This window comes from Synchiropus splendidus, chromosome 3, assembly GCF_027744825.2.
Source record: "Synchiropus splendidus isolate RoL2022-P1 chromosome 3, RoL_Sspl_1.0, whole genome shotgun sequence".
Lineage (NCBI taxonomy): Eukaryota > Metazoa > Chordata > Actinopteri > Syngnathiformes > Callionymidae > Synchiropus > Synchiropus splendidus.
Window position 1 is genome coordinate 26952287 of NC_071336.1, and position 14655 is coordinate 26966941.

Below are 14655 nucleotides of genomic sequence, written 5' to 3' on the forward strand. Positions count from 1 at the left end.
CGGTTTTCAAACGTCCCGGAATTCGGAAAAAAATTTTGCTTCGCATTTTGAACGAAAATCCAGAACTCGAACGTCCTGCAAAAAAGCCGGAAAGAAACATAACATGCTCAGACAGATCAGCTGACCCACGACGCGCTCTGTTATTGTGTATAACGCAGCCTCTGTATGCAGACGTGTCCCGTTAGCTACATTTACTGACTGTTCATATTCTTCATATTGAGGTGTAAAACCTTTCCTGTCTCCACACTGGACCGTGGTAGAGTGTCACAGGGGAGGTGCTCGCTCTCCACACCTCCGAGGCTGGAGCGCTCACTCCAGGGTTTCATGTCCTGTTGGAGCTGGGACAGGGATGAGGCGAGTCTGGGACAGAGCGTTACTTGGTTTATGACTTTGTCACAGCCAAACTGCACAGATGCGCACATTCAGAGCTGGACACGCACCGGGCACCTCTTCACTTCTGGAGAGACGTCACTCACTCGGCAACCCCTCCCACATGCAGCGGCCACACACATAGAGGAACAGCGCACCTGCAGCAGACACTCTACATTCACTCCTACAAAAGACTATTTTAAGGCTTGGAACGCATCATTTCTTTTTCCATTCATTGTAATGGGATAAATCGATTCAGATTTAGAACAAATCGCTTCTGGAACGGCTGCCTGGAACGGATTGTGGTCGAGAACCGAGGTACCACTGTACATAAAAAATAGAAAAACAAATCCATGTGGAAGAAATATATCACTAAATATGCATAAACACCCATGAATTCAACATCATATGGTCTAATGTTTGGAAGAATGAAAATAATTTAGGAGAGAATTCAACAAACATCCGGAGAAGAATGTAAAATTACAATCTTGCCAGATTGTTGCTCAACTTCTTATTCAACTTCCTATTTTGTCTGCGCGGCCTGGTGTTTCATTTGGCAAGGTTTTCACAAGCTGCTCTACGTTTGTGACAGAAGGTGGTGGGGATTGTGTGAAACAAAGTCATCTGGAGGATCACTCACACATATGCTGTTAACTTTAACTCATTTGTAGTGAAATACTGGTGTGACGATTTGCCCTCTGCGCAAACTGTGAGCTTCACGTGTTAAATGTGAATATAGAAAGCCTTCCACGAGCAGAACATCAAAGTTTCTTGGTTTTTGAGGCTGATCCTTCCACTTTAGCGTTGGATTTTCATCTTGCTTAGTTCACTCTCAGGAAAGAGATTGGTCTTTATTTGGCTGGTTGAGAGTCAAAGTGAAATCAGAAATGTCAACTTTTGTCCTCCACATTCCTCATGTAGACGGGTTGGATTTCTCCACAGTGCACTAAACAATGGCAGATTTCTTTGTCGTAACCGTACTCTGGGGGGCGTTTTGACTATGGCCTCATCAGAGTCCCACAGAGTCTGGTTGGAGCAAAGATTGATTGCAACCCTGTCACGCAGCGCCCTCATTGGATGGCAGAAGCGCGTGCGGATCAGTGGAGCCCGGCAATCAGTAGCCTCACAACTGTTAAGCAAATTGCTCAGCTGGTTCAGAAACTGTTCCATAATTACTGTTTTTTCTTCTCAGTTTTTCACGATTTCTTCTGACTTCTCCGAGTCACTGTTGCCCTTCAGAAATCCGGTCTCTTATATGCCATTGAAAATGTAATTTTATCAATGAGAAAAGTTCAACTGAGCAGCTTTTTTTTCTGTTTACTGACAGCAAATGAGATTGCAGTGGTTTGAGGACACGCATGTGACTTGACAGGATAAAGCCTTCAAACGCTACCTCTGACCTCCGGGGCTGTCCATCATCCAAATTACAATCCTCCGCTATATGACTTAATCGCATGACAAAAATGGGTTTTGAGGATTTGGAGAACATATGCTGCCATTCTGTCCACACGTGAACAAAAGCAGGGGAATTCATTAAAGTGATGGTCCGCAAATATCATAGGAACGTCACCGCCGACCTGATCTCTCCATTGTCCTGTGAGTTATTAGAGCCAGAGGCAGTCAAGTTGTTACTGCTCAGACCCGTTGTAGCCAAGCTACCAGTTCAGCCCACATTGTGAGATTAACGCACTCAACTTCGCTGTGAATGTGAAGCAACACGAGCAAAGCAGCGATGTCGCTATTCCGAGCTTCCTGCCACTCACACAAGTGTGACTCTGTAATACTTCAAACGCCTGTGAGACTTAAAGTCATTCTGGATGTTGGCTTTAAAGTGCTAATGGGCTGGATATTAGAGATGTAGTCAAGCGTGTGTGTGTGTGTGTGTGGCCCATGGAGGACAACTTTCAACTCTGCGTTAGGCGCGTGTGTGTGTGTGTGTGTGTGTGTGTGTGTGTGTGTGTGTGTGAAGGCTGGCAGTGATGGTGTTTCACAGAGCAGAGGAAGTTTCAAGGATTACTGTCGGGGCGGAAAAGAGGCAATTAATCTCTGTCTTCAAAACTGGCTACAGCCGAGCATTCGAGGCCTTCAGGATCTCACAGAAAATGATAAGCTTCTGTTTACTAATTTCTCCATGTGCTTTCAATTGATGGTGGCATCTTTGTTGGTGAGGAAACTGCAAGAAATCATTTGTACATTACTGCAATTATACAGCGGGTGTAATGACTTCAGTTAGTTAAGTGACACCTGACTTATAGATGTTCCATTCTCAGACAAAAATGTTTCAGACAAGCTTGCATACATGGTGAGAGAACTGTGTCGAGCTGACTGAATTTTTGGTTATAATTTGGGGAGTGTTATTATTATTATTAATATTGAAATATATAAAAAAAAAATTGAGTTGAGCATTTATTTAGGGTTCCAAATTAGATTAGAATACTGCATTCATTTACAGCTGTATTATTTCATTCATTTTCATTATTTGTATCATACATAACCTCCTGTTTTGTCCACATTTTGTACCATTAACCATTGAAGTTCTGTTGGTTTTTGTCAAGGTTACGTCCAGTAACCTTTAGCCAAGCCAACTGTACGATAGGTAAACACTATGGTGCACTATGGTATCACATGTAAATAAATAAGAAATCACAGAATCGTGATCATGATGGTGCCATTATCAGAATCTAATGATGGTGGTTAACCAGGGTTCTTTCAAACATTTCAGGGATGCGCTCACGAAATATTGATACATCATTTAGTCCACTTCTGCAGACATTAATACTACACAGAGGGAGCTCTTTAAATATCTTCAAATGAGGCATTTTCTACAAACCCTCCTGAAACAGAACATCCATTTAAAATCATAAGAATTGGAGAATCTTATAAATCTCTTCAAAAACTAAGCCTTGAAATGCTCATTGTTTGTTTTTAATTGAGATATTTAGACAACCTGAAAACAGCTCTGCCTTGTTACAACTGCACACAAGAATTGTAACTACACTGAGTAGTAACTTTTTTAAAAGATGAATTTACTAAACAGAGATCCACAAGGTGCAACATCTGCTATGACAACAATATTCAATGGAACAAAAGGCATTTGTGTGCGACTGCAGAAAAACAACTTCAGCTTGGCACAGCTGCTTTAGCTGAGAATTTTTCACGTACTCTAACTTGCTACAGTTTTGCAATAGGTAATTCAACTACTGTTCTGGTCATTTTAAATTTACTGAAGCTATAAGCTACAAGATTGCACAGTTACACAGTAAAAGAACAACATACAATACTAACTGACTCTCATCATGAAAAATGGTCCTTGAACCATGAATATTGAAGTTTCAAATCAGTTCAAGCCAGTTTTACTCTCCACTATTATGCATTGAACATGACGCAACTGGCACTACAGTGGCCTCAGGAGGACTTTAGGCAAATCTCACAACATAATATATATATAATATATCATATAAAGTTACAAAGAGGAAACCGCTGGTGCTCAAATGGAACAGACATGGACAAGCCTTTCCATGGCTACAGTTTATCTGACCACAAACAAATATTTTTGCATGGTATTTTAGTTCACACTCTTCATAGGCAGCCTGTAAAATGGCTATAACAAGTAAAAGCAGTCGCTACAGCAACTTTTCAAGCTGGGTAGAAATGTAGTTTGAGCAGCATGTAGTTTTACTGGCTTCTCCTGACAGCATTTGTGCTGGAACTGCCGCTTAAAAATGTTTTAGATTATCGTGTCTCATTTTTTAGAATAGTTTCCTCCCCTCAACCCTGAGAATGAGAATGTTAGGTGACATTTTTGAACGTCGAATCTGCAATCACCCGTGTCAACACTGGAGAATAATTCAATTAAACAATGCAGTACATTAAAAACAACGATGAAACTGATGCAACTGATGGTTAGCTGGTTTTTTAATTACCACCGGCTCCTGACAGGTTTCCGCTATCTGTTTGAACAGAATGTTTGATCAGAACTAAGCTCCGCTGACATTTGTTTTATTTGTTTTTTTAGCGGCGTCCTTGTCCCTCCCTCTGTTGTCAGGTCGCTGACGCCCCAAATACCTGCAGCTAGAGAACAGCAAACACCGACAGGGGTGATGATGCGCTGCGTCCACACCAGGGATTCATTTTGCTACTTTCCATGATTTGTTCCTGAAATGTGTCGACAGAGAGGTCACGGGAGTTTGGGCGCTTCCCAGCTCTGTGGCAGACTCGCACAACAGAACCTCAACCTAGCCGAGCGTCGCACCCCTGCAGCCCCACAGATGCAGGAATCAGCTTGATCAAACCTGGCACTACTAGCTTCCCTTCCTTCAGGGACCTCCACAACTGTTTTCCTCCATCTGTCTGTGCGCATCTCAGTCCCCCTGAAAACACAAACTTAGAGAAGCAAACAAGTAGATATCACATTCTATGCTTCTTAAAAGTACAAATACCATTCCCAAAGTTCAGCTTCAGCTCATGCGTGTCCTTTTTCTTTCCTTCTGTTACACTAGAAATATGACATTTTGACTCACTTATCACATTCAGATTAGACCTGGAAAACTCAGTCATCACCCATTCGTTTTTAATTAAACACCTATGTTGCTTTCACTTCAGATTCTCAGCTCTCTTTAATCTTATTCATAGACTCGGTGTGGTGAGTTGTGTTGGTGTTTTGGTTACAAATTCACATTTTCTTCAGCAGCATGGTGTCTCGCCAGTGCTCTTGTATTGGGTTGTGAATGAATTTGTAGATTTTCTGGTTAATAGGGTCAGAGTGCAGTGTGAAGGTTTGAGGTGAGCATCTGCACCTTGAGGTTGGATGTGACGCTTCAGGTGACGTTATCGATCTGCACATGTTGACGTGTTGTTTGCAAGTGAAAGTAAAACAATGCTATATATATATATATATATATATATATATATATATATATATATATATATATATATATATATATATATATATATATTTAGACCTGTTTCATTAAAACTGTAATAAATTAGGAATACAGAAAAAATACAGAATTCAGAACTGTTTTTTATTTCAGATTTGTTCTTCATGATCTAATACAAGCATATAAATAAATACGGAACTGTTTTCTGTTTGAGTCTTCTTGTTTCCTGTAAAAGGAAGTGTCAGAACCATTGACGCAGTGTTTTGTTGACAGTTTAAATCAGACCTGGGCAAAGTGCGGCCCGGAGGCCATATGTGGCCCTTTGCCTGTGGTTTTTGCGGACCTCATCAGGTCAGATTTTTTGTCTCGTTTCTTTCTTAGCATTACTATTTCAACAGTAATTATAATATACACGGGACTAAAATTTATTTTCATCTGCCATTTTAGTGAGTATTTTTTGTTCCTCAAAATACATTGAAAGAAAATTGAAAATATATTTTGAGATTAATTTTTGTTTAAATATTTGTGCTATAGTTTTATTATTATTTATATTAACATTAAATTGCATATTAAATGGAATATCTTTATTGTTTTGAAGTCATATTTGCACTTCTTAATATCCTTGCTTCCATTGGATCTTTAATGGTTCACTTTGTCCTCGATTTTTTTCCGTCACATTTCTTCGTCATTTTGGCATGGCGGCCCCTCACAACGGTCTCAGTTTATAATATGGCCCTTTAGGAAATTTAACTGCCCCCCTCTGGTTTAAATGCACTTAATCTGGAGAAAATATAAAGGATCATAGTGGAGTAGTTCTATGTACCCACAAAATTATTTGCTCAAGCAAAGTGCAGAACACTGTACTGAAGTACAGCACCATGGACGAACAAACCAATGTCAATAGTCATCCAGAAAGACTGTTTAACTCCTGATGAAGAGGAGCACAGAAGGAGAGGGAACCATATGAGACAAATATACTCTGCAACAGAGGGAGTGAAATCCACTCACAAAGGAAATGAAAAACATAATCATGACGCTTTTCAAGAAAATGTATCTGACACAGACACTGCAAGATCTGAAGAAAAAAGTTCAATGATCAGAGAAATGACTAACAATAATACACACAACCCATTCTCGCTCTCATGGCGTAATATATTGATATCGTGAAAGTGGACTTCTGCACCTATGCTAACAGCATAGACAGCCTTCATCATTGAGCCATAGACATTCAATGGACATTACCTTCTCATGAAGCTGTGGATCGCATGCCGCACACGGGCAGGCAGGAGTCATGGGAGACAAGGCGACATTCTGAAACTCTCTTAACTGAATTACATTGGATGTCAGTTTCCATGGGAGTGAGGATGTGCTGCACCAATCCGACTTTTATGCTAAACTGTTTGACAGAAACCGACAGAACGAAAACTGGCTGTAACACAAAAATGGCTGAGGATAACACACAACACACACGACAAAGACCTCACGCAGTTGCACACATATACTGTTAGATGGGTGAATAAGGGGACGAAATCAATCTGCTCCTTTTCAGTCTCTGTATAATCTAACTATAGAATATTGACTGAGTTGTATCCAAGTCAAGATAATGAGCTATGTTATACAATGCTTATACAAATGCCGTGTAACTTGTCATGCAAGGCATTTACACTGTATTAGAGGAGACTGATTTAAGCATTCATTCATTCATAAGATGTCGGGCTTTATGCGAAATACAGTCCCAAAACATGTTGAAAGTGCTGAACACTTCCTTCCTTCTCTTCTCCACTGAGTATATTATTACAATAACAAGAGTTTTCTGACGTCGCCTATATAGGGAAGGAGCCGTGTGGAGTAATAGCAAATGATTCTATAAAGCCACGTTGTCGATGAAAAGTGAGCATCGTACGTATAGGGTCTAATTCCTTGTCAAGAATTTAATTTCACCTGACTTCTACAGGAAAAAAATGTCTGAATCAGTGTTGCTATTTTAAGGATCTTTACAAAACTGATCAAATGTACTTTTTCCTTTCATTTTCTCCTCTCCTTTCTCCTTTCCTGTCTTTCAGTGATAAGCCTCGCTCGCTGCCGAACACAAAAGCCCTATTCTACAAAACCACAGAGCTGATAATGTTTCCTGACATTAAGGGCAACGATGTTACTTTCTTTTCAGGGGGACATTTTCATTGGCACACGGGCACACAAAGAGCCTGTGATATTCAATGGCTCTCCAAATTACGGAATCCAACACACACCAGCCCTGCTTTTAATCTGCACAGATTCCTCATGTATTATGGTAATATTATTTCTGCAGTCGCATACGGTGGACACACTCAAACATGGGGGCGTCTATAGAGCCATTACAAGAAGACACGACGAAAACGCACAAAGTCACTCCACTTGTTTTTTCTTCTTTTAATATATAATTGTATTCATATCCTCCTAGACGCTGACCCGGGTAAAAAAAGGAGCTTTACAGTGCTGTCAGTGCAACGTCTTTATCTTCACGCTCCAAATGTTGGGGTCAGCCAAGACGGGCGCCCGGCCGACACCTCTCCCCAAGACTTAATGTGATTAATGGGTGTCAGTTAAGAAGGGCGGGGTGAGGTTAGGAAACAAAGATAGTTGTTGAGGAAGGTAAAAGGGTGCAGCGCTGGCACTTCGCTGCGGTAAAATGAAAGGTTTGATGTCAGCTTAAAAGTTAGACAATAACTTTGTTTTAAGAAGCTCGGTGTGTTAAAATTTCAACTCATATTTACACTAAATTAGATAGTGTCTACATGTTAATTCATCCCAGCACAGCGTGACTGTAAGTGTTTTTAATGCCAACGAACGAAGGAAATTTACAAAGATCCCTGTGTGTGCATCCTAATTAGCACAGACCATTTGTAATTTCATAAAACAGGACGAGCCACAGGTGGTAAGTGAAAGGCCAAAATAGCAAGCACTGTAAAGAGAAGTGCAAATTGTCGTGGACACACCTGGATGGCAACATAAGAAGTTTGGAGAGCTACAAAAGAAAGATGTTGGGATAAAGAACCGTCTCACGCTGCACAACGCAGCGGCCAGGACCTTGGAGAGCGCCGGCATTGTCCGGCGGCTGAGTCATGAAAAGTACTGACACACATATGATACTTTCACACACGTTTGTAAGTGCCATTTCAACTTCTTAGCAGTTTGGGATCCCCAAACCACATATTTATTGCACAAACTCAGACATGCACAAACACATAACACTTTCACACACAAACCAGTGTATGTACCACCATTTCTAGGCTATATGCCTTTTTTCTCGTGGTCTGAACCTTGCGGCTAAAAAATGACATGGCTAATGTATGGATTTGGTACGCCTACAGAGCCGATCCCCTGGAGGACCAGAGAGGAGAAGAAGCGGCTGTGGTTCATGATTCAAGTTCAGAAGATTGCCCAGTTTGTTTCATGACTCAGTCTCGATGCTGGGCCAAGTTTTCAAAACTAGTTTAGAATTTTAGATGCATTTTTAAGTCGGGTGCACCACTGACCTTTGAACAAGACCTATTTTCCTTCTTAAATTTAGTGGTTGTGGCCAATATTCCAGTGAGCTCAATAGTCCAGGTTTTACAGTAGTCTTCAGCGAACAGGCAAACCGTGTTCAGCATAGCTTCAATGTTAAAGTATCACGTGGGAGATTTGTTAAAAATGATTTTGTTTGTTTACTGTAGTTGCCAAAACTCAAACCCAACTTTACAATGATGTTTTCGAACATATTTCGAACAATGTGCCAACATACCCAAAATAAAAATGGTGCCACTGAAGAGTAGCATCACACCACCACAGATAAAATAACAAACTTATTTATTACAGAATTTAAACACACAAGAACCAAACATATTTATAGAGAATGAAAACATTTCCTCACTTACGCAATTTGGTTGTGTCCTAATTCTGATTTGTCTTTGAATAAATTCATTTATGTTATTCTAAGTTATGTTTTTGATCTTGTTCAACACACTACAGCGGAAACAGCTGTTAGGAAGGTGTATAAATATGACATGCCAAAAGTGACTACAAATATAAATTGTGACAACATGAACAGGCACATGTCATGTGGCACTCGTGAGGGAAACATATACCGTGTTCTTGCAATGTCACGGTTTAACATGCAAGTTTGTTCGGATGTCTTGAATTAATTATTGAGAGGACCACTTTAACTCAAACCACATCTCAGCGCATCTGCATCCACTCAGCACCTCAGTCCAACACGCAGCACTCACCACAGGAGACAGAAAAGCGTCCGTGGATTAAAGTCTGCTGAGCAAACCGGCTGTGCCAACGAGATGAAGGTGCATGCGAGTCTCCTCTCCCAGTCAGGCGATAAGACCACAGCCACCTAATCCTCGCCACCTCCCATGCACCCTTTAGAGAGGGGGAAAAATACATCAATACCCACCCGGAGTGATGAGGTGCCTCCATATCCCCCACGTTCACCTGGTCTGCTCAGGTGATAAGCAGATTGCTCTCAACCACAACATTTACTTCAAGCAAGAAATTATATGCTTTAAATGCAAGTTGGAATAAAAGAAGTTACATTTGACATAAAGAAAATCTGCAAGGCCATAAAGATTTAAGTTGTTGACTGAGGAATATTAATGCGATCTTGGAATGGAATTTGACCCAGAGATAGTTAGCGTTTACAAAATGACTCAAGACTTTATCAAATCGTTTGACAGTTTTTGTGGATGCAGATATTCTGTTGTAAAGGTTGTACGGTTGTTAAAGGTGAAATAAATAATCCAGTCATTCATAATAATTAGAAACAAATGGACACAGATTAATTTTTTTTATTCACAGTAGCATGAAACTGAAGATGCATTAAATCTAAATGCCTTATAATATAAGGGACAATGGGACACATGGGTCCCATATAATGCTAGTTTTGTTTTTGTTTTGTTTTTTTCAGTTTGCAGAAGAATTGAAATACTGTAACGTGAAGTAAGTGCCAAATGTCACTCTTGTAAATTGTTGGTTGCTAATCCATTTTGCACTAGTTCCATTTCTCTGTAATTTGTACTTGATAAATATCAAAAACCCCAAATACTCATCTTCCCGTGCCAGGATATCAACAAGCATTTGGAAGTGATCTAGTCTTTGGTGCACTTTAAATTTGTATTGAATTTCATTTTTGCACAAATCTAATGTAGCTCTTGTGGGCCTCATACAATTACTTGCCGGGCCTCATATGGCCCGTCGGCCCTGAGTTAAACACATACTTTACATTGATATTAGAGTGATGAGGAGCACTTCAGTTAACTTTGCTGCAGTAGATATGAATCAGTGTTTCCTTTCAGTGAGTTTGCCTCCAATGTGTTTCCTTCCACGCCCCCTTCGATTAGTCAAAGGTGGAAACAACATACGGTACGATACATCACCATCATCAGTGCGACGTGTGAGACTCAATGTCAAAGCGATCTCAATTATGAATCAGTTAGATTCGGTTTGAATGATTTTACCTCATATACCGCCAGATTACTGCAGTATATGGCAGCCAAGCTACGGTCAAGAATCGGGCGTCCATTTTTTCATGTTTTGCAGACACCCAGATGCCCCCCTTGCTAAAAGCCTGTGTGGCGAGGTTAGCCAGATTGATCGGACAAGCTCTACTTTGTGAAACTTGTGTATTACTCCAAGTGAGAAATACTGTGGCACCAAATACACAAAATAGCAGTAACGTTTCGTGTTGTGAAACAGTTTTAGCTTGTCTTTCATGCATCATTGTTGGTGTCTATACTGTGAGTTTCCACATTTAAAAAACATTTAAAATAACACCACACGGATTACTGAATTTTTGTTCATTCGTTCTTTATTCTATATTGAAAAATATATACGTTCAACCTGAAAAATCATTAAGTCATGCAGCTGTCCACAGACATAGTTGCTCTCCTCAGCACTTCTTCCAAACTTTTTCCAAATTAAACTCGATCAAAAACAAACCATAATTACTTCATCTCTCAGAAGCCATCGAATATTTAAATACGTGAAATCAAAAGTGCAGAAACGTCTGTGGAGCAGCATGTTGATTGGCCTCCTTATCTTAGATTGCAGGTGTCTGATTTGATGGTGGGGAAAAAAAAGAAGATGCCAAGTGTTTACTGTAATCTGAACCTCAATCTAACCCCTTTAATCCACAGATATGACATCAAACTAATGCAGATTCATTCCCCGCAGTAAACACACTGGGAAACAGTCAACAAACCTGCGGAGTGTTTTTCACTGCTCATGGGTTTGTAACACCTGACATGTAACAACCACATGTTCCTGTTTCCTCTCACGCACACACGTCTTCAGGACCCATTTCCATTTCACATCAAACAAGATTTCAACGGCAAACATGTCTGGTTGTTGTGCGGCCAGTTGTTTAGAAGCAATATTCTAACCTTGTTCTATTGAATCTGGTTGGATAAAGTTTGTGATCTTTTGTAGTTAGCCCTCTCACGGTACTTTGCACTGTACTCCGCCTTATTTCCATACCACCGATTCGTAAGTCATCAATAATAGGGTTTCTATCTGTTCTTAGCCGAATTTTCTCAAATAGCAAAACGCTACAAATTCAGGAAAAAGGCTATAAATTTGCAAAAAGAAAATTATGACTATTGTAACAACTTATGTGAATAAACAATGGCTGGACCGGATACCACGTTACACGTGCCACTGGATATCACGTCACGTGTTGTGGTCCAACATATGGCACATGATCATGAAGTGAGATATGTCGAAGAAACCGAAATTAGGAAACGGAAATCAGGGATCTGTCCATGGTCAGCTGAGTGCATTGTTTGTTTTGTGGCAGAGAGACTCTTTCTGATTAAAAATATAAGTTATAACAAATGGAAACAGGCATAAAATAGCATTTTCATTTTGCATATTTTCACTTAATTCGCTAAGAAAAAGTTGAAATATTCAGACGGAAACCTGACTACTGTTTACCAACTCTGAGCGGGTCTATTCTGTTTGGACTAAATGTGGAGGGTGAGGTGAGATTTTGGGTGTCTGTGCTCAGTGATGCCCCTGCACTGTCCAGAGTATCATGACTTCCTACCCAAATCTGACCTTCTCTGTTAGATGATGAATAATACAGGTCTTGTTGTTGTATGTTAAGCATCATCAAGAGCCCACCACTGATGATGGGCTGATGAGGCTTCGTGAAACGGGGCCCTCAGTTTCAGAACTCAGAAGGTGGCACTCTCAGTTTAAAAACAGAGTACGGTTTATTTAAAGCAGTTGTTGAAATCCAAAGATTTTAGAGCAGGGAGAGCCACATAGTGGACTCTGCATTAAGTGAAAATGACGATGCTGTTTCACGAAGTGTCATAAGCTCATCACTAGCCACATTTAAGATCAACTCTTTTTCCGAAAATTCGGATGAGTTTTGTTGGAGGCTGTAAAATCTCCACCTGTTATCATTGGTGCTTTTGTCTGATGTGAACGGACACTGTGTAAAAACACCAACAGGATGCTTCGATCTTGGCAACAATGTGTGATACAGATCTGCATCAGCACTAACAGAAGCTTCACAGAAAAATGTATGGCGAGAAATTTCCTCTCGGTGATGCGGCGGCTCCACCGCAGGGTAAACACTGTCGACACGCAAGCAGAGAATTTCAGCGTGAAAAAGCCAGTTACTTACAAAGTTACAGACTTTGAATTCTGATGACTTAATCACCTCTTCCGGCGGATTTGCCTCCCAGTCGGCAGACAGGAGGATAACTGCGGCTCCTGCTTGACGTGAGGACGCATGAGGGTTAAACATGGAGTCAACACGTTCTCCAGGAATGTTTCTAAGCTGCAAAATCCATTTCCTCTTTGACTGTCATGCAGCCTTTCATGCCGGTTAAAACTCAGCGACACCTTTTCGACCTGAAATGTGGGGAAATAACGTTAACTCCAACATTAGCAGCGGCTTTTGTTTATTTACTGCGGCACACGCGGTTCAGAGCCGTGAATACACAGATCATTACGTCTGTCAGCAATATTTATATATATTTTTTTCGACTGGATTATGTTTAGAAATCCGGAAAAACGTAAAAAAGATTTTCTGCTGATTCCTATAAATTGTGATCGGTTCTGAACAAAAACGGTGCTGTAAACAAAAGCATCTTTGTTGGAAGCAATAAATGTCACTCAGCGTGCTGCTGCACTTTTAGGCCGTAAAATCGCGTCAATCAAAGTGATTTCCAGCTTTTTGTGGCCTCTTAGTTCAATATAAAAAGCTGACCTTGCTTTGTGTGAGCATGTGTATGTGTGTGTGTGGCTGTATAAGACCTCCGGCCCACCCTGCCTGTGCTCTATTATCAGTACTACAGCCCCCCCACTAGCACACCTTCATTACTGCCCCAGATAGTGGCATCGGCAACTTGTCACTCGTATTGATTTCTCTTAAACTGCAATTTACATGGATATTTGTGGGTGTCCTGAGGGCAGATGACGGCCAGGCGGTCGGCCCCGGCAACCTTGCTCTCCTCTTATTATTTTCCCCTCCTCTGCCCTCGGGCCTCAGAGAAACATTTCCACTCAATGACAAAGGCTCAAAGTGACTTTTTAAAAACAGAAACGCAGTCAATTTTAAGTTGTGACTATTTTAATTGTCACAGTTTCAAAACACTGCGGTATCTAACAACGTAGTCAAACCTCTGCTATGTCCAACTCTTCTTCCTGGAGAAGTGATGGAAAATATTTCCAAACTTCTACTTTTGCTAAACTCAGCTATGCGACTGCTGACAAGCTGAAAAAGAGAATCCACATCATCCTCTTTTTTAATATCTGCCTCAGTGTTTCAGAGTCTATTGTAGAGTTCTTTTAATGCTTAATAAAGCTCTTGATGTTTTCTTTTGCTTTTAAGATATCAGCCCTCTCAGACTCCACCCTCGTCTGGTGGTAGAGTTTAATCTCTCCCACTGAAGAAAAACTGTAGGAGAAGCTTCTTGTAGCCGCTGTGGTGAATCCAAGAGGGCTGTATTGAAACACAAGGATGAAGATACATTCTTTCGGATTCGAGTCCAGTTTCTGTGAGCACAAGGTCTTCCACTTTATGACCTGGTTTTAACCACACTTCTGCTTTTATTCCTACTTGTTAGAGTAAAACAGGTTTCTTTATATGAATTAAATTACAGAAAAAAACTAAAAAAATTAATTGACACAAACCGTTTCTTTGGCACATTTTTCTGTTCACTCTGTCCTTGAATCAGTATTTTCTTGCACATTGTTTCTAAGCTCTTTTCTATTACTTTTTGTACTTTATAATATTATTGATTTTTCATTTTATTGTGATATGTTGTGTACAGAGCATGTGACAAACATAATTTCCCTTGGGATTAATGAGGTTTTCTGGTTCTGATTCTGATTCTGATTCAAATAATTTTTCTTTCACATTGAATAT